Raw genomic sequence first — 24,100 nt, forward strand, 5'->3', positions numbered from 1 at the left:
TAGGACAAAAATTAAAGGTATTATAGACTCATGTGCATGGATGTGCCTATGTTACTTTATGCAATGGATCGATAAGATTGCTATAATACATAGACACTGAGGTAGTTAGAGAAAACATAATAGTCAAACATGTAAACACAACAAGTTTAATAAGGAGTTCACCCAAAGCTCCTAGGCTACGTCTCCAGGTCCAGCCTTCAGTGGTGGCCTCTCTATGATGTTTTCAAGCATATTTTTTACAACAGTGAGCTCAATTTGAGTCTCACTAAATAGATAAAAATCAGTAGGACTGGAGTACACAGACTCTCCTTACTGAAACTCGACCTCTATTGGTCACAGCAGTATAAGCCCAATCTAGGTCTCATACATGACATACCTATGCCAAGGAGTCCGCTTGAACCTCTCAAGCCTTCTCTAGAGTGCATAGACTCTCTGACTCTCTCTAGATTTGTTTGGCTCGATGCTGCCTTCAGGTCAGCTTAGATTCTCTTCTCTGTTCTCTACTCTCAGCTTCTGCGTCTAACTAACTCCCTCTTTTTCTATCTCCCTCTGCTAGTCTGTTCATTGACTCTTCATTTCCACTTCCCGGCTTTCTGGTTTCCTGCTCCTGTCCGTTCGAATTCCTCTGCTCTGCATTATCATCAATGTGTAATGCTTCACAAGGAGGTGGCCACCTGTTTCCTAACGAACTGAGTGTGTCAGATTCCTTGAATCGCATTTGAATGGCCATTATTTCCATTTTCTTCAAGATTGCCCATGAAACACAACTCTTTTGCCAACTCATCGTCCATGTCAAGCTTCAAATTCCCTGTAATATTGCTTCATAACTTCGCCAAATCCGGTCATTTATCGGGATGCGCCTCTGCTGTTGATATGGGCCCCCTAGATTCTATGGGTATCGTTCATATTGGGCAGGTAAATTGCATGATGTTTACCCATCCGATGTGAGCGATTTTCTCTCTCATCTGCTAGAAGCATGTCGCTCGGTGTGTGGCATTAGGCGGGACTCAGTCAAAACTGCTTACCGCTTCGAGGCCTTCCGATATCCTGCCAGTTTGTGGAATCCCGCGCTATGGAATCGAAAGCATTACTTTTCTGCATTTCATAGTATTTTCGGGTCCGGGTGCTTCAGGGCTTTCCTTCACTAAGGGGGACACCCTGCGATACGCGATTAGCGCTAATCGCATATCAAAAACTACCCTCGTTTCTTGAATTTGCCTCTAGTTTTGCCAATTTTGTGCTAGTGCACATTACCATGGACCAACGATCTGCATGCTCGACCGAGGGTCCTTGTTGTTTTGCTCTGGCCACAACTGCAACTGTCACGAGGATTCCTTCTGATAGCTTTATTTTTTGAAGACTTGAATATTTTGGCATAATTTGAAATAATCATGAAAACTTAGAGAATGTTTAGGATCCAATTTGGATCACGGCCTTCCCACTAAAAAGGCTTTTGGACCACCAAAAGTCGGTTTTCTTTTAAGCATCAATCAAGTGAGGGTGTAGATTCCTCGCTTGTTCAATTTCTATTCATTTCACATTGCTTGGCTTTGAACCTTTGAGTCCAATCCTAAGGTACTCAACATCCCCTCTGCGCGTGGTCCTCACCTTCCTATCTAGAACTATATCTTCCTGCAACTCATTAAGATATTCAGGCAATAGATCATCAATAGAAGGCAATTGACTCTACTCTTCGGGATCTTCAATTAATGAAGGTTCAAATAGTCTCAAGTTGTCTGCATTAACCACTGAGTAGATGTGCATGTAAGCTGGTAAATCAAGGTGAAAATCATTCTCACCAATTTTCTCAAGTATCTTGAAAGGTCCATACCTTATTGGCTTTAGCTTCTTACCTTCACCTTACATTCTGTCTTTGCTGATATACAACTAGACTTGATCACCAACTTGGAAACTATGCTCCATCCGATGCTTGTCATGCCTTGCCTTGTACTTGGCTGGGCTCTTTTCTAGTCGTTCATGTACTGCCTGGTGAATCTCTTAGATTTGTTCAATGAACTTGGTTGCCTTGTCCACATCACTGTGTCCATCAACTGCTATGTCTTTACCAAAGACAAAATCCAAGGGAGACCTTGGTGTGAAACCAAAACAGGTTCCAAAAGGAGATCTCTGTGTAGAAGAATGTTTAGCTCGATTGTAAGCATGTTGCACATAACATAAATGTTCATCCCAAAGCTTGGGATGCTTGTTGCAATAGCCTCTAAGCAACTGGATCACTATCTTGTTGACCACTTCTGTTTGGCCATCTATTTGAGGATGAAAAGTTATGCTCTTCTTCAGTCTGGTGTCCATCAATTCCCACATACTCGACCAAAATTTCCCAACAAATCGGGTATCTTGATTAGATATAATGGAAGTGGGTAATCCAAAATGAACCGATACATCCTGAAAGAACAACTTTACAGTTTTTTCAGCTGTAATCTATTTGTTACAAGGTATTAAAATACACATTTTGTTGAACCTATCCATAACAACATATAAATAGTCATGAGCTTTCCTAGATTTAGGCAGTCCTCCAACAAAGTCCATGGAAACACTTCCTCAAGGATGAGAAGGAACTGGTAGTGGAGTGTACAAGCCTATTTTTCTATTACTGGGTTTGCTTTTAGCACACATGGTACACCCTCTCACATATCTAGAAATTGTCTCATTCATTTTTGGTCAATAACAAAATCTTTGCAGCTGTGAAACTATTTTATTTACCCCAAAGCGACCTAATATTAGAGATTTGTGTGCTTCTCGAATTATCTCTCTCAGTTTGTGGAATGCATAGCTTCCCAAATTGATACAAGAGCTAGTCCTTAACATGATAATCCAATTCTCCTACTTGTTTACCTTGACTTAAAGTTGCATATACATATTTAAAATCTATATCTTGAGCATATTATTCAATGTAGCTTTCATGCAATACTGAATTATGCTTAAGTATAGTAGATGCATTTATGATCGATCTGGACAACATGTCTGCAACTTTATTGTGTATGCCCTTTTTATATCTAATGACAAGATGAAACTGTTGTAGAAAACCCATCCACCTATAGTGTCTTGATTGCTGCAACTTAGTTTGGGAGTGTAAATATTGAAGTGGCTGATGATGAGTATGTATAACTGTCTCTTTACCCATTAAGTAATGTTTCCACTTTTTCACACTCTGTACTAATGCATACAATTATTTATCATATGTGGGATAATTAACTACTACAGAATTAAATGTCTCAGAATGATAGCATATGGGTTTACTATGCTGCATCAACACAGCTCCCATGGCATAGTCACTGGCATCTATTTCAATCTCAAATGGTCTTTGAAGATTGGGCAGTGCTAGTACTGGTGCTGTACTAATCTTTTCTTTCAAGTTGTCGAAGGCTTTCTGCTATTTGCCTCCCCACTGAAACACCTTGTTCAATCTTGTTAACGCATGTAAGGGAGCTGCAATTAAGGAAAAGTTAGAAATAAACTTTCTCCAATATTGTGTTGCTCCTAGGAAGCTTCTAATTTCTGTAGCAGATTTGGGCTTAGGCCAGTTTACAATGACTGCAGCCTTAGAGGGATCTATCTTCAATTCACCACCCCATACTATATGACCCAAATAATTCAAAGATGTTTTGCCAAATTCACATTTTGAGAGTTTAACATAAAGATTTTCTCTTTTCAAAACATCTAGAGTCTGCTTAACATGCTTTAAATGTTCTTCCCATGTTTTGCTGAATATAAGAATGTCATCCAAATATACAGTGACAAAATCATCAATAAAAGGTCTGAGTACCTCATTCATTACTCTCATGAAAGTAGCAGGAGCATTAGTTAGGCCAAAAGGCATAACCAACCACTCATACAATCCCTACTTTGTTTTGGAAGCAGTCTTCCATGCATCTTGCTCTGCAACTCTGACCTGGTGATATCCACTATGCAAATCCAACTTGGAAAAATAAACATCTTCTTTCAATTGATCTAATAGATCATCTATACGAGGAAGAGGATAATGATTTTTTATCGTTATTTTATTCAGTGCTCGGTAATCAATGCACATTCTCCATGAGCCATCTTTCTTTCTCACCAAGACAATTGGAGACCCACATGGTGATGTGGTAGGCCTTATGAACCCTTTCTCGAGTAGCTCCTATACCTGCTTCTTGATTTTTGCGATCTATAAAGTGGAAAACCTGTACATTCTGATGTTAGGCAATGGAGCATCTGGCTGCAAATTAATATCATGTACTATTTCCTATTTGGGTGGCAGACGTTTAAGTTCTTGAAATAATATATCATATTCTAAAACAACTTTTTCCAAATCAGCTTGCTGTTTAGCATCACAGCTCTCAAATACATTGGTTTTATCAAGTTTCTTTTCCTTTACAACCATAAATAAATATTGTTTGCATGAATTTACAATTCTCTTCATCTGCCCTCAGTTTATGAGAGTATAATTATTCTTGAGCTTATGCGCTCTTACAATAGATTTGATTCCATCTTTAACGAGTAGATACTTATTCTCAGCTCTATAGAAAATAGCTTTTCTATCATACAAGTAAAGACTTCCTAAAACAATTCCACATATATCCAAAGGAACTATATCTAACTCAACCTCATCTACAAATGCTGACCCAAAAGAAAACTTAAGTTTACATTGTCTAGTCACTTGTAACTTTGCTTTATCACATAACCAATCTAATGGATATGGTTTCTTGTGAGGTTTAGTTAGTAATCCCAACTTATTTACAATTGCTTCAAAAATTAAATTTTCTTGTGAGCCACTTTCAAACAAAGTATCAATCTTTTGATGATTGGAAATAACTCGAATATGAAAAAACTCGTGCCTTTTCCTCTCATTTTCTTCATTATCAGTAGTAGAATTACTAGAAGATGCTTCATAATTTTTACCTTTTATACCTGTGGCTGTGATCGTTGTTTCATCTCCTGAGTCTGACCCCAAATCCTTTTGAATAGCTGCAATAGTTCTCTTCTTTTTGCCCTCATTTTTCTTGGGTTTTAGCTCCAGATGCAGAATCCAACAGTTTTCATCATCATGCGCATCCTTCTTACAGTGAGTGCATGAAAACTTTCTCTTCTGTACAATATTTGTCTTCCTCTCTTTTCATTTCTGTTTTCTTTTCTCCTTATTCTTGCTTGCAGTGGGTTTGGATGAACCCCCAACTTCTGGATTCCCATTCTTACCTCTAGCTTCTAGATGTGTAGCTTGAACAGATACCTCATCTATGCTACTAGGATTGAACATGAGGATAGTGTGCCTCATGTAGTTGTGTAGACCACCTATATACTTTAGCAGAGTCTCAAGTGAGTCTAAAGAAATTCATATAATTAAAGTTGTTTTCCTAAATTCTTGGGTGTAACCTTGTACACTTTTCCCTTTTAATTGGCGAAGAGTTTGCCAGCTCATCATGGCTTGTTGCATATAGGCTAGTGGATAGAATTTCTTTTTAATTGCATAAACAAATTCACTCTAGACAGAAAGAATCTTACCATGTTTCTTCATGTCAGCTTGTGTCCTACCTTCACACCATACCAAGGCAGTGCCCCCAAGGCATAGGCTGGCTAGCTGAATCTTACTCTTGTCTGAATAAATGCTTTGCACTCCACAATAAACATCAATATATCTAATCCAATTATCCAGCTTCTCTGCATTCAAATCTCCATCATATATTGGTAAATCAAATTTAACATCTAATTTAATCAAAGATGCTTTCTTTTTATTTTCAGGGCTATTAGGAGGTGTGAGAAATTTTTATTCTTTCCCTTTGCCTTTAGAGTGGTCATGGAGGAGAGATTCTTCTACTCCCTTGTCTTGTTTGGAGTTTGATCAATCTTCATCCTTACTTTTCCTAAATTCTCTATACATTTCCTCCACCATGGATTTCATGGTCATAAAGCTATCCACGAACGAGGAGTCTAATTCCAAGGGACTTTCTTCTGACATTTTCCCCTTAGGATGGACTCTTCCAATTTCTAGGTTAGCTTCAACCAACTCTCCTTCTCCTAATTTAAGCTTTGATCTAGTTAGCATTCAACAACAAAATCCAGCACAAGCTTATCTAACCTTAGTAACCCTAAGCTCTGATACCATTTGATCTGGAATTTATCCAGGACAAAAATTAAAGGTATTACAGACTCATGTGCATGGATGTGCCTATGTTACTTTATACAATAGATCGATGAGATTGCTAGAATACATAGACACTGAGGCAGTTAGAGAAAACATAACAGTCAAACATGTAAACACAACAAGTTTAATAAGGAGTTCACCTAATGCTCCCTGGCTATGTCTCCTAGTCCAGCCTTCAATGGTGGCCTCTCTATTATGTTTTCAAGAAAAGTTTTTACAATAGTGAGCTCAATTTGAGTCTCACTAAACATATAAAAATTAGTAGTACTGGAGTACACAGACTCTCCTTACTGAAACTTGACCTCTATTGGTCACAACAGTATAAGCCCAATCTGGGTCTCATACATGACAGGCCTATGCCGAGGAGTCCGCTTGAACCTCTCAAGCCTTCTCTGGAGTGCACAAACTCTCTGACTCTCTTTGGCTCTGTCTGGCTTGATGCTGCCTTCAGGTCAGCTCGGCTTCTCTTCTCTATTCTCTGCTCTTAGCTTCTGTATCTAACTAACTCCCTCTTTTGTTGTCTCCCTCTGCTTCTGTCAATTCATGGCTTTAAAGCCAGTCTGTTCTTTGACTGTTTGTTTCTTCTTCCCAACTTTCTAGTTTCCTACTCCTATCTGTTCGAATTCCTCTGCTTTGCATCATCATCACTGTGTAATGCCTCGCAGGAAGGTGGCCACATGTTTCCTAACGAACTGAGTGTGTTAGATTCCTTGAATCGCATTTGAATGGCCATTATTTCCATTTGCTTCAAGATTACCCACGAAACATGACTCTTTTACCAACTCATTGTCCATGTCGGACTTCAAATCCCCTGTAATCTTGCTTCATAACTTCGCCAAATCTAGTCATTTATCGGGATGCGCCTCCACCATTGATCTAGGCCCCCCAGATCCTATGGTCGTCGTTCATATCGGGTGGGTGAGTTGCATGACATTTACCCATCTAGTGCGGGCGATTTTCTCTCTCATCGGCTGGACGCATGTCGCTTAGTGTGTGGCATTGGGCGGGACTCAGTCAAAACTACTTACCACCTCGAGGCCTTCTGATATCCTATCGGTTTATGGAATCTCATGCTACGGAACCGAAAGCATTGCTTTTCCACATTTCATAGTCTTTTTGGGTCTGGGCACTTTGGGGCTTTCCTTCACTGAGGGGGACACCCTGCGATATGCAATTAGTGCTTAGCACTAATCGCATATCAGAAACTACCCCCGTTTCTTGAATTTGCCTCTCGTTTTGCCAATTTTGTGCCAGTGCGCATTACCATGGGCCAACGGTCTATGCGCTCGACCGAGGGTTCTCGTTGCTCTACTTTGGCCACAACTGCAACTGTCACGAGGATTCCTTCTGATAGCTTGATTTTTCTAAGACTTGAATCTTTTAGCATAATTCGAAATAGTCATGAAAACTTAGAGAGTGTCTAGGACCCAATTCAGATCAAAGAGTGTGCGTAATCTTCTTTCCTCATGGCCTAGTTTCATTTCGGCATTAAAGGAACAATTCTATCCCTTGGGTTTCAAAAAGAAAGACTTAATGGATTGACAATACTTAAGGCAAGGTAGAGGTTAGGATGTTCAAATCTTTACAGAGGAATTTAGAAAATAGGCACTTAATATGGGCATTGCACTTGACTCACCTGAAGTAGTAACTAAGTATATTGGATCATTACATAGTTACCTTAGACATTCATTATTATTTTTTGAACAACTAATATTGACTCTGCTAGTGTGAATGCAATCCATCTTGAGAACAAGGGAAAAAATGAAAGAAATGATCATTCCAAGAAACCACCTTTCAAACCTCCAAATGGAAAACCCAAAGTGAAAGGAAAAGGAAAGGAGGAGAGGACGGCATCAACCAAGAAAGATGAAGGAGAGAGACCTTATTGCAATCACTGCTAAAAGGAAGGTCATGACGACGATAATTGTTGGAAACAATACCCAAAAAATAGACCAAAGAAGTATGGAGGAAAAGGCAAGTAGAAGACAGTGGCAACTGTGCAGCAAGACCTTAGATCCGATTCCAGAGATGAAGCATTGATCACAGCATCAGGAACAAAAGGTACTCTTACACCTCGTGTTAATTCTGAATCACATGAAGGTACTAGTTCAACTCCTAATGAACAAAAGAGAATTGAGCTATTTCATATTAGAATTGTCATAAATCATACAAAAGTGGAAACTCTATTTGATACCGGATCCCATGCAAACTTAATTTCAGAGTCCTTGGTAAAGAAGCTAGTCTTAGAAACTACACCACATCCAAAACCTTACTCACTTGGATGGATACATGATAAAGCAAAACTGAATGCAACTAAGTAGTGTAAGGTTAAATGTGTGATTGCTTCTAAGTTAGTGGATGGTAAAACTTGATGTGATACCATTGGATATCTGTGGCATGGTGTTAGGGAGTCCATATCTATATGATAGAAAGGAAATATTCTTCCGTCATGAAAACAAATACCAAATCACAAAAGATGGGGTAGAATATATTGTAAGGGCTCATCAAACTAAAATCAATGCCAGCCTTGTAAGTGTAGGACAAATGAAGAGGTTGGTGAATTCCAGTAAGGGTTGCATGCTTATGATTGTAAGGGGAAAAGATGCAGAATTATCCAATGCTTTCCAGGGTTGTGATCATGTGCATAAAAATGAATTATGTGAATTAATTTCTAACTATGATGAGATTTTTCAGGAACCAAGAGGATTACCTCCGAAGAGGGAAATCCAACATGAGATCCATTTGCAGCATGATGCTCCTTTACCGAATATTGGCATGTACAGGATGTCGACCATTGAGATGGAGGAGACCAAAAAGCAGGTGTAGGAACTATTGAACCAAGGGGTCATCAAACTGAGTACTTCTCCATGTGGCTCACTGATTGTCTTAGTGCCAAAGAAAGATGGCACATGGAGGATGTGCGTGGATTATCAAGCACTAAACAAAATCACAGTGAAAAATCGTTACCCTCTTCCCCACATTGATGACTTATTAAATCAATTAAAGAATGCTATCTATTTCACGAAATTGGATTTGCGTCGTGGTTATCACCAGGTCCGAATTTCATAGCAGGATGTGTGGAAAACCATCTTCAAGACCAAAAAAGGGTTGTTCGAATGGATGGTGATTCCATTCGGACTTTGCAATGATCCAGCCACTTTCATGAGGGTCATGAATGATCTCTTTAGGCCTTTCATTGATGAATTTGTTCTTGTATATCTAGATGATATCCTTGTCTTTAGTAAACGTTGGAATGAACATGTATGTCATGTGAAGAAAGTGTTTGATGTATTGAAAAATGAAAAACTCTACGTAAAATTGTCAAAGTGTGAGTTTAGGAAAACCTCTTTGGTTTACCTAGGTCATATTGTTGGTCATGGTCAGTTAAAAATTGATCCTTCTAAAGTTGAAGCAATTGTAAATTGGCCTAAGCCTACTAGTGTAACCGAGGTTCACAACTTTTTGGGTGCAGTACATTATTGGAGGAGATTTATTGCCAATTTCTCTATTATTGCAACACTTTTATACACATTGACAAGTGTAAAGAAAGTCTTTCACTGGGGAGGAAAGCAGTATAAGTCCTTCGAAACGTTGAAAGAAAATATTAGCATCGCACTGGTCTTGGCCTTACCAGATATCCAATAGCCATTCGAGATCGAAACAGATGCCAGCGGATATGCCATGGGAGCTGTACTAATGCAACAAAAGAAGCTGATATGTTACCATTCAGAAACGTTCTCTCAGGCTGTGATAAACTATCCCACTTATGACAAGGAATTATATGACTTGGTCCAGAGTGTGAAAAAGTGGAAACACTACCTGATCGGCAAGGAGACCATCATCCATACGGATCATCAGCCCTTGCAATATCTTCAGTCACAGACCAAGTTGCAGCAATCTCATCATTTCAGGTGGATGGGTTTTGTGCAGTAGTTTCATCTCGTAATAAAGTATAAGAAGGGCACTAGCAACAAAGCGGCCGATATGCTATCTCGTCCTCCTACTTCTGCTTTTGTTATTTTGCATAATGCTTCATTATCTTTTGAGAGTTATGTTGAATAATATGCTAATGATGATGACTTTAAGGAGATTTATGCAAAACTAACCCATGATTCACAGGTGGAAAGCTATCACTTGCAGGGGAAACTGTTGTATAACCTTGGAAAATTATGCATACCCACAGGAGAAAGGGTCCATGTAATCCGGGAGGCCCACACCTCCCTTGTGTTTGGTCATTTTGATATTGAAAAAACTTTGTGTCATGTACAAAGATTTTGTTTTTGGCCTCATATGAAGAACATTGTGGCTCGCTATGTAAAGGGTTGTGTGATGTGTTTTGTTTCAAAGCCCTCTAATAGAAAACTCAGGCTCTACACACCACTCCCTATTCCATGTCATCCATGGGAAAGTGTGTCGATGGATTTTGTAGGAGGTTTGCCTTTATCTAGAAAAGGTCACGACTATTTGTATGTCATTATTGACCATTTTAGTAAGGTGTATTTTAATGCCTTGTAAAAAGTAGATCACTGCAAAGCAAACTTCTCATCTTTTCTTTCAGCATGTTTGGGTCCATTTTGGGTTGCCCACATCGATTGTGTTAGATCGGGACTCTCACTTTCTTGGAGAGTTTTGGACCATCTTGTGGAAGATTATGGACACCAAGTTGAAAAGAAGCATGACATTCCATCCACAGACTAACGGACAGATAGAGGTTGTAAACCACACCGTGGTACACTTGTTCTAAGGCGATTGTGGGAAACATCCTAAGTTGTGGGATGAGCATCTTCCATATGTGCAACATTCCTACAACTGAGTAGTGCACTCATCTACACAGTGTTCACCATTTGAGACATGTTTTGGCTACCTACCAAAAGACCCTTTTGATATGGTCTTTGGAAGGGAAGATGACTCCAGTGGACGTAATGACAAGGACAAAGCACAATAGTTCATTTAGCGGATCTAGTTGATTCACCAAGCAGACAAGAGCAGTTGGGGAAAAGTCATGCCCGTTACAAGGCTCAACATGACAAACACTGAGTCGACCATCAATTTCAAGTGGGCGACAAAGTGTGGTTCCATATCAGTAAGGACACAATGAAGGGAGAAGGGAAGAAGTTGCAACCAATCTGGTATGGTCCATTCACCATTTTGGAGAAGATTGGAAACAATGCCTTTCATCTCGATTTGCCGATATATATGCAGATGTACTCCGTAGTGAGTGTGGAGAACTTAAAGTTGTATGAGCCATCATTGATTATGGACACCGAGGAGGTGGGCACAGTTCCTATAGTTGATGATTTTGCACCAGAGTATCTCTATGAGTTATCTGAAGACATCATCCTTGACAAAAGAACCAGGACTTCATGATGGGGAGATGTGGAATACCTTCAAGTTGGATTCAAGGGGATGCACCCTAGCAAGGGAAAATGGTTGGAGAAGGAAAGAGTTAGGGAACAATTCCCTCACTTGCCAATTGACTGATAAAGCCTTTTGCGGTCCAAAAGCTCCTCAATGGGGAGGATTGATCCAGGTGGATCTTTAGACACAGTGGCATGGGGAAAGCTGAAAATTCAAAGTGGTGGAAAGGCGATGAACTTGACATCAGATCGAAGTTCTTATCACCCTAATTCCAATGGTGCGAATGACACTCCAATTTGAGTCTGGATGAAGAAGATAGAGGTAGTCAAATTTGGGTTGAGTTTTGATGACTAGGCAGGATTAATGAAGGTGCAATTTGGCATTTTCCAGTGGAAGGAATCTGGCCAACTCTGGCAAGATTCTGGGCCAAATCGTGGCCTCGTTAAAATGACCCCTTTGTTCCAAAACCGAATTTCCAAAAATACATAATTTGTTATACATAATAAAAAAAATATATAAAAAAATGGGGGTGGTGGGCCACCAACCCCGCCAATCCAACTCTATCCACATATTAAATTTAGTGGAGGGGTGGGCCACACCCCCTGGCCCCTCCCACGGACTGTTGAAACGACCATTGAATGGGAGCAGAGTTGGGTGGGTCAGCCCTAGGGCATGGACCTAACCCATTCAACACCCCAATAACATATGCAATTAAAACATAATGGGTGGTGGGCCGACCCTTGGGGCATGGACCCAACCACACCAAAACACTTACCAAACAAGAACCGACTGGCGGGAGGAAGGTACGGTGCGTGGGCCGCCCAAGGCAGTCTCGACCCAACCAAAAAGTTAATTTTAAATTTTCTTTGTTGTAATGTATAGAAAAAGGAGGCAAGGTTTGACCTCCCGACCTCCTCCCTATTAACTGGATGTTCAACCAATGCACCCTTATAGAAACTTGGGAAAATCGGCCAGCATTTTTTATTTAAAATGCAGTTTTTAGTGTGGTCAGGCAGAGGAGGCAGTGCACGTAGTTTGAGGCAGAATTTTGCAGGAGGGCCGAATTTTCATTTTGTTAGAATTTGACAAATTTTATATGGTTTCAACACTTCTCGACCCCACAAATGCAATGGCACTGTCCATTTCTCCATTAGAGTTCTACATTTTTCGGCCATTTTTTAGTATGGAGATATAAGACTCCTTTTTGTAACTGATGCTTGTACTCTTCTTTTTCATGCCACTTAATGAATGAAGGCCCCCCCATAGAACGAGCAGGGCCCGAAGACGTAGTCCAAGACAAATGAACTCCGTTATCAAGTCTTGTTGTCTTCTTTCATGCTTTATGTGTTTCTCCTCTTGTCTCATGTGCACATTAAAGTTTTCTCTATTAAGCTACAATTTATGCATGTAATTCTTTAACACATCTATAAGCAAAAGATTTTGGATCATGCAGAGCCCTCCCATTGCTGTAATAGTTTTTGATTAAGATAGTCTGGATCAAAATGATAGAACATGTCTTCAATAAGATCACAGAAGTTCTCAAATGACTGCACGGTGTTAGCTGGTAGGCTAAGCACCAAATGAAATGGAGATTCGTGAAGTGTGTATGCAAGCAGCAAACTGGCCTATTTGTAATAAAACTCATCTTCCTCATAAATGATGAAAAGAAAGTTATATAAGTGCTCAGGCTAGGCCACTTTGCCTTCACCATCATACATGTGAATGAACAAGAGATCGAAAAGCTTACCCGAGATGGAGATATCTTCATGATTCGAAAAACACCTCATGGGAAGAAGAGTGCAAGACTCCATGAAAGATATGCAAAGGTTCAAAACTGGATGAGAGGACACAACTTGTCATCAGGCTCTCCTTCTAGCACCAAAAATGTTGACAGTGCTGGACCCACCAACATGTCAAGGGGATCTCCCTTGTAAGAAGTCCCAATTAGACCTCAGACCGTTTGTTGTAGGAGTCCCAGCAGTGGGTCGTAAAGTAATGCCTTAACTATGGTGTCACACAGAGGCAAGTAGAATAACTCTGCTAGCAGCAAGGGTGTGACTGATGTAGTGAGTCAAGGAAGGTGTATGAGAGGTTCCAACATTTCAAAATGGGAAGGAGGTGAAGGTGTGTTCCAGGTTGAAAGGGATCAGTCCCAACTTAGTTAGGAACACACAACACAAAAGGAAATGCATAGCTTCTGAAAGAGCAGTCCACTTGGATGTGGCAATCACATCATACAAGGTAAGATAACATGAACAACACTCACAGTCTGATTAGTCTGAGATGAGTGTGACAGTTTTTATAGCAAGGTTCAAGTGAAACCTCTATCTGATGTCCAACGGAGAAGTCGACACAGACAGTGACAACATTAACAACATATGCAACACATTAACAACAAGATTCATATAATTGCATGTGAATCAGTTCATACACAAGCACGTAAGTTAAACAACACATGTCATGAAAGCAACCAGAGCAGTCTAACTACAATAACAACATATGCATGAAAATGTGTTGGCTCTTATTATATAAAGAAGTGTAAGACACAATCATACAATACATCCATGTAAACCTGCTAGCCCCAATAGTGGAACGTTACAGCCACATCCGCCTACTCCTCCAAAGAGATGTAATAGCTCCATGCAGTGGAGAAGCCAAGGCACGTTACAATACTGTCCAAGCCTTCTTCAAAATAGTTTTAGTAGAAGCTTGCCTACCCAAAAGCCTATACAATGAGTTATGAGGGACTATTTTGTTGACACCTAATCATCAAGATTGGGTGAATAAATAAAATCAATGTAAATAAATAATAAGAGACATGAACAGTCATCGGGAGATGAAGTGAACAGTCTCCCTCATGTATATAATGAAGACCAACCTGAAGGAATAAGATATATGAATCAATTTTGCTTTGAGGAGTTACTGCCTAGCCTGACATGGTATCAGAGCCAGCTCCCAAAATAATTGTAACTCCCTTCTGCCTACTACTCTCTGTCCACTGTCTACTACACTCTCTGTCCACTCCACAGTCACTACCACTCTGTAGTCATTGCCACTATTTAACGTAGAACCATCTGCTGAAGAACCATACGTTGAACAAAACCAGAAGGTTGAAGAACCATGCATGAATCAGGTTCCTTGGCTGGGATCCGCATGCATGAATCAACTGTGTATTATTGCTGCTATTAAAGATGGTATTAATATCTTCCACATTGTTCTCTATCCCTCTCTGAGAACTTGCAGCCATTAATTATCTGTAAGCGTGTCTGTGCATTCTGTAGGCGGTCCTAAACATTTTTTGAAACACCTTGAATCAAGTGTTGAGTCCTATATGCGTTGAGAATTAATGTCGCTCGTCGAGGTTGAATATGTTGCTATTTTCTACCCACAGTGCTGGTGAAAGCCGAGTTCAATTGTGACTATGTGTCCATTCTTTGTGCTAGTTCATTGAGTTTATATGTACGTTGGTCGATTCGTTGAGTTTATCTGCCATTCGTTGTTTAATTCCTGGTTGGTGCATTTACATTGTATGTTTGTTGGAGAACTCGAATTGGCTGCTCAGCATGGTGGTGCCACCCAAATGGTGTCAAAATTTTTTGAAGAGCTATTGTGTGTTGTACGCTGGTCCGTTGGTTGAATGATGCTCCAGTTATTGAGTTGGTATACTCGTTGAAGAAAATTGGTGCTGCAGATTGGTATTGGCATATGCATTTATGCCTGACTATGAGAGTTTTTAAAAATTGAGTTTTAATTCTGGTGCCAGAAGTGTGAGGGAGTGCTACGTGAATTCGCTTGCTGTTGGAACGTTGTTGGTATATACCTCTGCTATATGCGTTGTTAAGTTTGTGTCTAGCGCTGTACAATTTTATATATATTTATGGTATATTTAGGCTGCCATATATATATATATACACAGTCACTCACCATATATTTCGACTGTCTCACCCATATATATTCTATACTTTAACACTGTCCAGATGAATGCCAATTGACATTTGAATTTGTTGTCCCGTCTTATTTTTTCCCATTAAGAGTAAAAGTTTTGCAGCAGAAGTTTTTTTTGTTACAGTATGCATTCAATCATATCCATCGTGGGAATAGTTCTCACTGGCAAAGAGAACTATCCTGAGTGGTCCCAGATGATAAAACACACGCTCATTTTCAATGAGTTGTGGAAAGGAGTGTGTGTTGGAGACGGATACAAAGAGCTAGAACAACCTACCTCAGACAAAGAGCTCGTCATTTGGGAAAACAAGAACAGGAAAGCTTATGCATTAATCACAACATCTGTAAATGAAGAGGTGAGTCGCCATATTTCACCATTTTCAACTGCTTTTGAAGCCTTAGAAAAGTTGAAAGAACTCTATGACTCACATTCTGCACTTGAAGTTGTTCAACTCATGATTAAACTCTTCACTATTGAACTACAAAATAATGATCCTCTTGCTCTTGCATCTAAAGTAAATTCTATAATGCATGATATCAAATCCACTAAGGTTGAATTGGACATTCCTCTTATCGCTTTTCTCAAGGCACTTTATCCTACTTACTCCAATTATCATGAGTCATTGCAAGCAAATGGAAATCTCAATGATATCACCTTTGACTCTCTTGTGAAAAAGTTTGCTGAAAGAGAGAAAGCTTTTGGAAAGAAAACAACCCCTAAATCTTCTGAAGAGGCTATGTGCCTTGCTCATAAAGAAAATCATCGTGCTCAAGATTCTTCAAGAGGAAGAGGTGGTCGAAGAGGAAGAGGAAGATATTTCAGAGGCAGGGAGGGCAGACACTCTCAAGGAGAAAAGGCAGATTTTCACTGCATACGCTGCAAAAGAAATGGATCACATGATGCCTCTACATGCAAGTTACCATGGGACAAAATTGAGCAGCAAAGAAACCAATAGAAAGGTAAAACTGATGATACAGAAAAGGGTAAATCACCTGAATCAGCTTACTATGTTGTGGCACAATGTAATATTGGAGTAAATGAAGATTTATTTAATGCTTCACTTGCTTCTTGGGAAAATGATTGGTTTCTTGATTCAAGAGCAACCTGCGACATGACTCATAGAAAATATTTTTTTGAAGAATTTACTGACAATGTTGATGGAGCAGTATACTTTGCAGACCAATCAAAAATCAAGCCATCAGGGCTTGGCACAATCAGGCTTAAACTGCTTGGTCTTCCAGACTTTCTTCTGCATCATGTTCTATATCTCCCATAGCTCAAGAGAAACTTGTTGTCCTTGGTCCACATCCGCCAGCAAGGTCACTCAATTCATATGTTTGATGGCAGGCTTGAGGTAAGAAAAGCATCTGACCGCTCACTTGTCATGAGGGGAATAGAATAAGAAAGACTTCTCAAGCTACAAGGAACCTCAGCTCGTTCACAACATTTCTCATACAATTCTCATTATGAAGAAGGTACACTTCCATCAAGTTTATTATGGCATGCTAGATTTGGACATTTGAACTATGACAGCCTCTGCTTGTTGAAGAAAAATGGTGTTGCTGGTTTGCCTACAATTCCTAGGAAACTTAAGCAATGTGATGCTTGCATTCTAGGAAAGCATAGCAAACAGTCTTTTCATGATTCACATTCAAGAGCATAGAAAACTTGAACTCATTCATTCAGATTTATGTGGTCCAATTCCTGTTCCTTCTGCAAATGGAAATAAATATATGATGACATTTATTGATGACTACACCAGAATGTGTTGGGTTTATTTATTGAAGAACAAATCTGATGCTTTTCAAACATTCAATAACTTTCATAAATGGATTGAAAATGATGCATAATCTCATATTGGGTCTATTCGCACTGATAATGGAAAACAATACACATCAAATGAATTTGAAAACTATCTTCGCCAACATGGGATCAAACATCAAACAACTGTACCTTATAATCCCCAACAGAATGGTGTAGCTAAAAGAATGAATAGGACAATTTTAAATATGGTACGATCCATGCTCTTCTTCAAAAATGTAAAGATAATGTTTTGGGCTGATGCTATTCTATGTGCTACATATATAAAGAATAGATATCCATCTAATGCTATTAGAAACAAGACTCCATATGAAATGTGGTATGGACATGTTCCTTCGGTAAAGCATCTCAGGGTCCTTGGTTCCACCTGTTATGCCTTGATACCAAAGGTACATAGAAAAAAACTTGGTGCAAGATGTTGCAAGTGTATCTTCCTGGGGTATTCAAACACCTCCAAAGCATATCATCTCTATGATGAAGTAAATAAAAAGTTTGTTGTATCTAGAGATATAATTTTTCTTGAATCATCCAAAACTAACAATGTTGTTGAGAGGCAACATGATCGCTTGGATAGATTTGCAAAAGAAAAATCATTTCAAGAATTTGATAATCCGATTCCACATCTTGAAGGGGGAATTCCTATACTAGATCAACATGTGGAATCTTTTTCTGAAGAACACTCTCCCCTGCATGAAACTCCAACTATGGATGATGCTTTAAGTGATGTGATTGACAGAATTGGGAGACTCAACCTTGATTCAGTCCCAACTCAATCAGTGGAGCAGCCTGGACCATCTGAGAAAGGTCCCCCAAAGTGGCTGACAAAGACACTTGAAAGTGTTCATCCTGATGAGGTTGGAAAGACAGGAACTAGAAATTCAAACCGAGAAAATGGAGGTGATGTAGAAGACTCTAATTCACCTATTGATATGGATGTTTCTTATGATTGTGAATTGAACTTGTCTACAGATTTTGAACCAAATTCCTTCAAAGAAGCCGCTTCTCATGATGAATGGAAAGAAGTGATGCAAAAGGAGTATGATGCCCCCATAAATAACGGCACTTGGAAGCTGGTTGATCCTCCATTAGGAACCAAACCAATTGGTTGCAAGTGGGTCTACAAGAACAAGTATAAAGCTGATGGCTCACTTGACAAGCACAAAGCTAGGCTTGTGGAAAAAGGTTTTGCACAGAAGGAAGGGGTCGATTATGAGGATACTTTTGCCCCCACAGCAAAATGGGCTACCATCGGGACACTTTTTTCCCTAGCAACTCAGAACGGTTGGAAAGTCCATCAAATGGATGTAAAAACTGCTTTCTTGAATGGAGATCTAAAAGAGAATGTTTTTATGTCCCAGCCTGAAGGATTTGCTGTGAAAGGACATGAACATAAAGTATGCAAACTTGTGAAGTCCTTGTATGGCCTCAAACAAGCACCGCGAGCCTGGTATGAAAAACTAACTAAGCATCTTCTGAAACTCAATTTCAAACATTATGATCTTGATGATGCAAATTTATTTGTCAAGAAAGTTGGCAAAACAGTTGTATATCTTGTGGTATATGTAGATGATCTTTTGATGACAGGGAACAATGAAAGCTACATTGCATCCATAAAGAAGGAATTGGGGAAAAGTTTTGAAATGACTGATTTGGGCTATGTTCATTACTATCTTGGTATTGAAGTAACCCAACATCTGAAGTCCATATTTATTTCTCAAAAGAAATACATTGGAGATCTGTTGAATAGGTTTGGCATGATAGAATGCAATCCTCTTACTACTCCAATGGAACAAAACTTAAAGCTCACATCTATTGAAGGAAAATAATTTAAGGATGCAACAAAGTATAGACAGCTTGTAGGAAGTCTCAACTACCTAACTACTACTAGACCAAACATTTCGTTTGTTGCTGGAATCCTCTCCAGGTTTATGCAAAAGCCTTGTGAGGGACATTGGTCTGCTGCAAAAAAAGTTCTAAGGTACTTGAAGGGAACTCAAGACTTTAGAATCAAGTATACACAGGTGGACAACTTCAGCTTGATTGGATACTCTGATTCAGACTTCGATGGAGACAAAGAAACTCGAATATCTACTTCAGGATATGCTATGAGTCTTGGATCAGGAGCTGTCTCCTGGAGATCACGCAAACAATTAGTACTAGAAGATTCCACAACAGAAGCAGAATACGTGGCAGCAGTTGAAGCAACAAAAGGAATTGTGTGGCTCAGGAAAATTCTTGAAGATTTGCAGGTAAAACAAGTACAATCAACTCCACTCATGATTGACAATACCTATACAAAAAAGTTGGCCAAAAACCCAAAGTTCCATGATCGAACGAAGCACATCAATACCAAATATCATTTGATTCGACATCATGTTGAGGCCAAAACAATCCATCTCCATCATTGTTCCACCAATGAGAAAATTGCCGACATCTTCACCAAAGCACTTGGAAGAGAAAATCTTGAATGATTAAGAATGATGCTTGAACTCACCAACATCCCTTCAGATTAAGGGGGGGAATGTTGACACCTAATCATCAGGATTGGGTGAATAAATAAAATCAATGTAAATAAATAATAAGAGACATGAACAGTCATCGGGAGATGAATTGAACATTCTCCCTCATGAATATAATGAATACCAACCTGAATGAATAAGATATACGAATCAATTTTACTTTGAGGAGTTACTACTTGGCCTGACATATTTATAGCAAAGGGTGGGGGGACCCTTGACATTCCCCTTTGTGACAGTTCAACTACCCTCATGACTCTTCACCTACTCTATGACTGTTACATCCAACCATTGACACTTGACTTACACTTGACATGACTCAACATTACAATGCACATGTACTCATGTGAGACAACATGGCTTGAGCAAGGCTTGCAAGACATCACTGACACTCAGTCCGTTGTGATGAGACCAACTCTTTGATATGCTTGTGATGATGAAGGTGGTGAGATGATGCCAAGCTTGGTCATTTGTGATGGTGTGCATGCACCTTATAGTGACATCTTGTTGAAGCGAACTCTTGCCTCCGTTGCAACCGATGCATTGCTTTGGCCCATTCATACAACTCATCTGCCATCATGCGCATGGTCTTCTTGGGTACAGTTGAACTGGAAACACACTAATGCATAGTGTCTGTGCTGATCTTCAAGTGTGTGCTGGTGGTCATGTGCGTCAACTTGTCGAAATACATGTTCAACCCCAGTTGGACTTGCTTCTTGTCTTCACCTTGGTGAGTGTGTTGAATGGGTTGGATTGCATTTGTGCGCTCAACAACATGCATGTTGTTGAATCCCTTTCATGCGATCCCCAACACTGCTCACCATGTATGCTCCGTGTTAGCTACTAGGATGTATCTTTAACTTATAGGGGTGAAGTTTCATCCATGAGTACATGATGCGCCCACTGTTGTTCCTAATCCTACTGCAACTCATTCATCTATCTGTGTAGCTTCATGTTCTTCCTTGATTTGTTGCTTTAGCACATGCAACACCTTCTTTGTTCCATTCTCTGTCTTCGCACGATCTTCATGTTGTGTCGTCACCTCATAGCCAAAGTCTCCAAAGTTGCTTTTATCATCAATGGATCTACTTGAGCTTGCAACCTTGTTCCGCCTCCGTGTTGTCAACAACCCTCCTCTTGCATTCATTGCATTTGGTATGTTTTATTTCGTTGTTGTTCATGATGCTGCTCGTTGTGATGTTGTTGCTTCCATATCTTGATGTCTTTGTCTACGAATAACTTGATGTCTTCGTGGGTAGGAAAGTCCATAGACACTTGATCGATTGCATCCCCAAGTGTGCTCTAAACAATGTCTTCGTCTCTACTCTCCTAGAAACCATTATACATGTATTACTGAGAGGTAGATGAACACCTGCGATACCTGGAGACATGGAACTAGTCATGGCAATCAACCTGTCAGTCGAAAATCAAAATGAACAAGAGAACTGACTTGCAAAATACCTGGGTGAGTGATCATGAAGGTTGCGCAATTTTGGCCGGGAGGTCAGGAGACCGATTGTCGAGACTGCACAAGGCACAGTCTGGGCTATTGAGAGACTGATTAACTGTTGGAACTGTGCAATGCCCAGTCTAGTCTGGCTGCTAACTGCTGGGATTGTGCAATGTGCAATTCCAGCTGGAAAGGATTGTTGGCCCAAGGACAGATTTGCGCAATTTCTTGGGCCAAGCAACCACTGTCCTCCATAAATGTGCAAAACAATCCTGGAGGCCAGTGCTGGGTAGGAATGTGCAAATCTGGAGAGGAAAGTGAACCTTCCCTCCCCATATTGCGCAATGAAACCTTGGTGAAGGCGGAGTCTCAGCTAAGGTTGGCCCGACTCGTCGACGGGCAATTGAAAGCAAGTAAGTCAGCGAATGCATGGTGACACTAAGTGATAGCAAAAGTGATTAACAGTGCATGAAAAACATGAATGAAAGATTCAACAAACAGATCAACATGCATGTGGGTGACGCAGTGCGCCGGTTGGGCGAACGTCCGTGCAGAACAGTGTCATGCATGTGACAGTAGTGAGATAGAAACGAAAACTGAAACAGAGCTAGGAAAAGCTAATATATATGTAAATGACAACAAGCGTTCAAAAAAATCAAGCAAATAGTAGTCCCACAAGTGAAAACACAAAAAGCGACAGAAATGCAGCACAAGGCATGGGAAGCGGGCTTACCCCAAAACATCTGAGCTGAATGTGCCTACTGCTCCTAGATGTGATGTCGGATGTCAGAGTTGCAAGGTTGATGTGAGGAATGAGCTCTACAGTGTCCGGTTGATGAGTTTTGATAACATCGAGGTTGTGACGTGCATGCCACAAATCTAGGGGAAGCGACACTTGGAGGGAGGTTTCAGAATTGCTCCTTGCATGTAACCTCCAACTGCTAAACATAGACCCCTAAAACAAGGGATTCCTTTGCATGCTGGCTTGGGAGAAGCAGCCCATGCATGAAATATTGTTTTTCTCAGTCCCGGAGGGAACCATTCAACTCAGTTGCACATGCAAGAGATTGCTTGACTGCTGGAGAAAAATGCACATTTCTGGCTGGAAGCTGGGCTAGCTGCCTAGGAGATTTGCACAATTTATGGGCAAAGCAGCTAACTGTTGCCCAGATTTTCTCAAATCCTATTTTGAATAGCCTATTACTGGGAAACCTTATGTAAATCCTGCTGGGAGGGTTGGCTAGAAGGATTGCGCAATCTTGGAACCCAGCATGTTGTCAAAGAGGATTACGCAATTCCTGGAGGGAAGGTTGGTTGCCCTCCAGAAATGTGCAATTTTCAAGGGGAAGTTACTTAACCTACAGCTGGACCATGTCTGGGTGGGCAGCCTGTGAAGGGAAAATATCAAACTGTGATTGACAGGCTGCCTTTGGGCAAGAAAGAGACACTGAAGCTTGAAGGGATTAACGAAATGAAGCAAGTTGCTGTGAAGGTTGGTATGGAGGTTCCAAAATAGGCTAAGGAAAAAATTTTGAGGGTGGTTGTAGCCGCTACAACAACACCCAACCATAGGTAGCTGCAGGCACACTTGTTTGCATATGTCACCCCCACGCCAGATTCCAAAGTCTAAGGGCAGTGTTTTCTTTAGGGAATTGATCAACAACTGCCAATTGAAGAAAAGGAATCCCAAAGGACCTCTTACTTAATCCCACCAATTGAATGCTACCATCTTCTTTAGCACAAGGTGTCTAGAGGTTCTTTACCTCACCCCAAATGTGCACACAATGATTCACTCCCTTTCAGGAGGTCTAGAAAACACTGTAAGAACAAGAAAATAACCAAAGGTATTCAATTAAGTCTTCCTTTGATGCTACTTCAAGATTAGCATATTCCCAAGATGTTTAGGGCTATAGAGCTGGCTATCTCAACCCACAACATTCAGAGGACCCAAGCTATTACAGGGCTATAGAGATTACATCCTAACCCACAACCTCTAGGGACCCAATCTATTACAGGGCTCCAAAGACCTTGTCTCAACCCACAACCTCAAGGGACCTAAGCTATTACATGGCTTTAGGGATCCTATCTCAACCCATAACCTCTAGGGAAACCCAAATTGTTACATGACTCCAAAGACCAGTATCTCAATCCACAACCTTCCATGGGACCTGAGGATCAATCCACTTCTCTTCTCTTCTCTTCCTATTTGTCTATTGATCGAAGCAATGTACTCCTTCTCTTATCTTCACTTCCTGTTGAATTTTCTCCATTGGATGCTCCAAGGTGGTGCCTTCTCCAACTTCCGTCCTCCTTCAAATGGTATCTGCTACCTCTTTTTCCTTGTTCTGCAGGGGTTCTTTATCTCACATCCTTTTTTCCTTCCTGTTTTGATCCTCCACAAAAAAAAAAAAAAAAATCCCCTTTTCCTTGTTAAGGTTCTTTAGTGTATGGGCCCGAGGCCTTTCTTTTTAAACTCATTTAATTTAAGAGAAAACCCATTAAAACCATGCACCCACCAACCTTTAATGGTTGTCCAATCAATTCAGGTTTGTACTCTACACAAGAAAAACTCAATCATCCCAAGTAGACAATCCTTCTCCCCAACTTTGGAATTTGTGTCCCTTTGACTCAGTCCCCCTTTTAAATTTCACATATTTGTAAAAATATTTACAATGCATTTAATGAGAGAACCATGGGTGGGGTTGTCACAAACACACACTATAACATAGGTCATTTTCTCTACAGATCCCGTTATAGTGCTCTACATTTTCCTAGGCGACCACGTTACTTGGTCTAAACATCTAGGGCTTTCTTTTAAAACAATTGCATTTCCCAATGAATTCATGTGCATGAGGTCGATCCAACATTCA

The sequence above is a fragment of the Pinus tabuliformis genome, chromosome 2_2 (assembly GCF_031772625.1).
Source record: "Pinus tabuliformis cultivar Carrire ecotype Pingquan chromosome 2_2, CPIR1, whole genome shotgun sequence".
Classification (NCBI taxonomy): Eukaryota; Viridiplantae; Streptophyta; class Pinopsida; order Pinales; family Pinaceae; genus Pinus; species Pinus tabuliformis.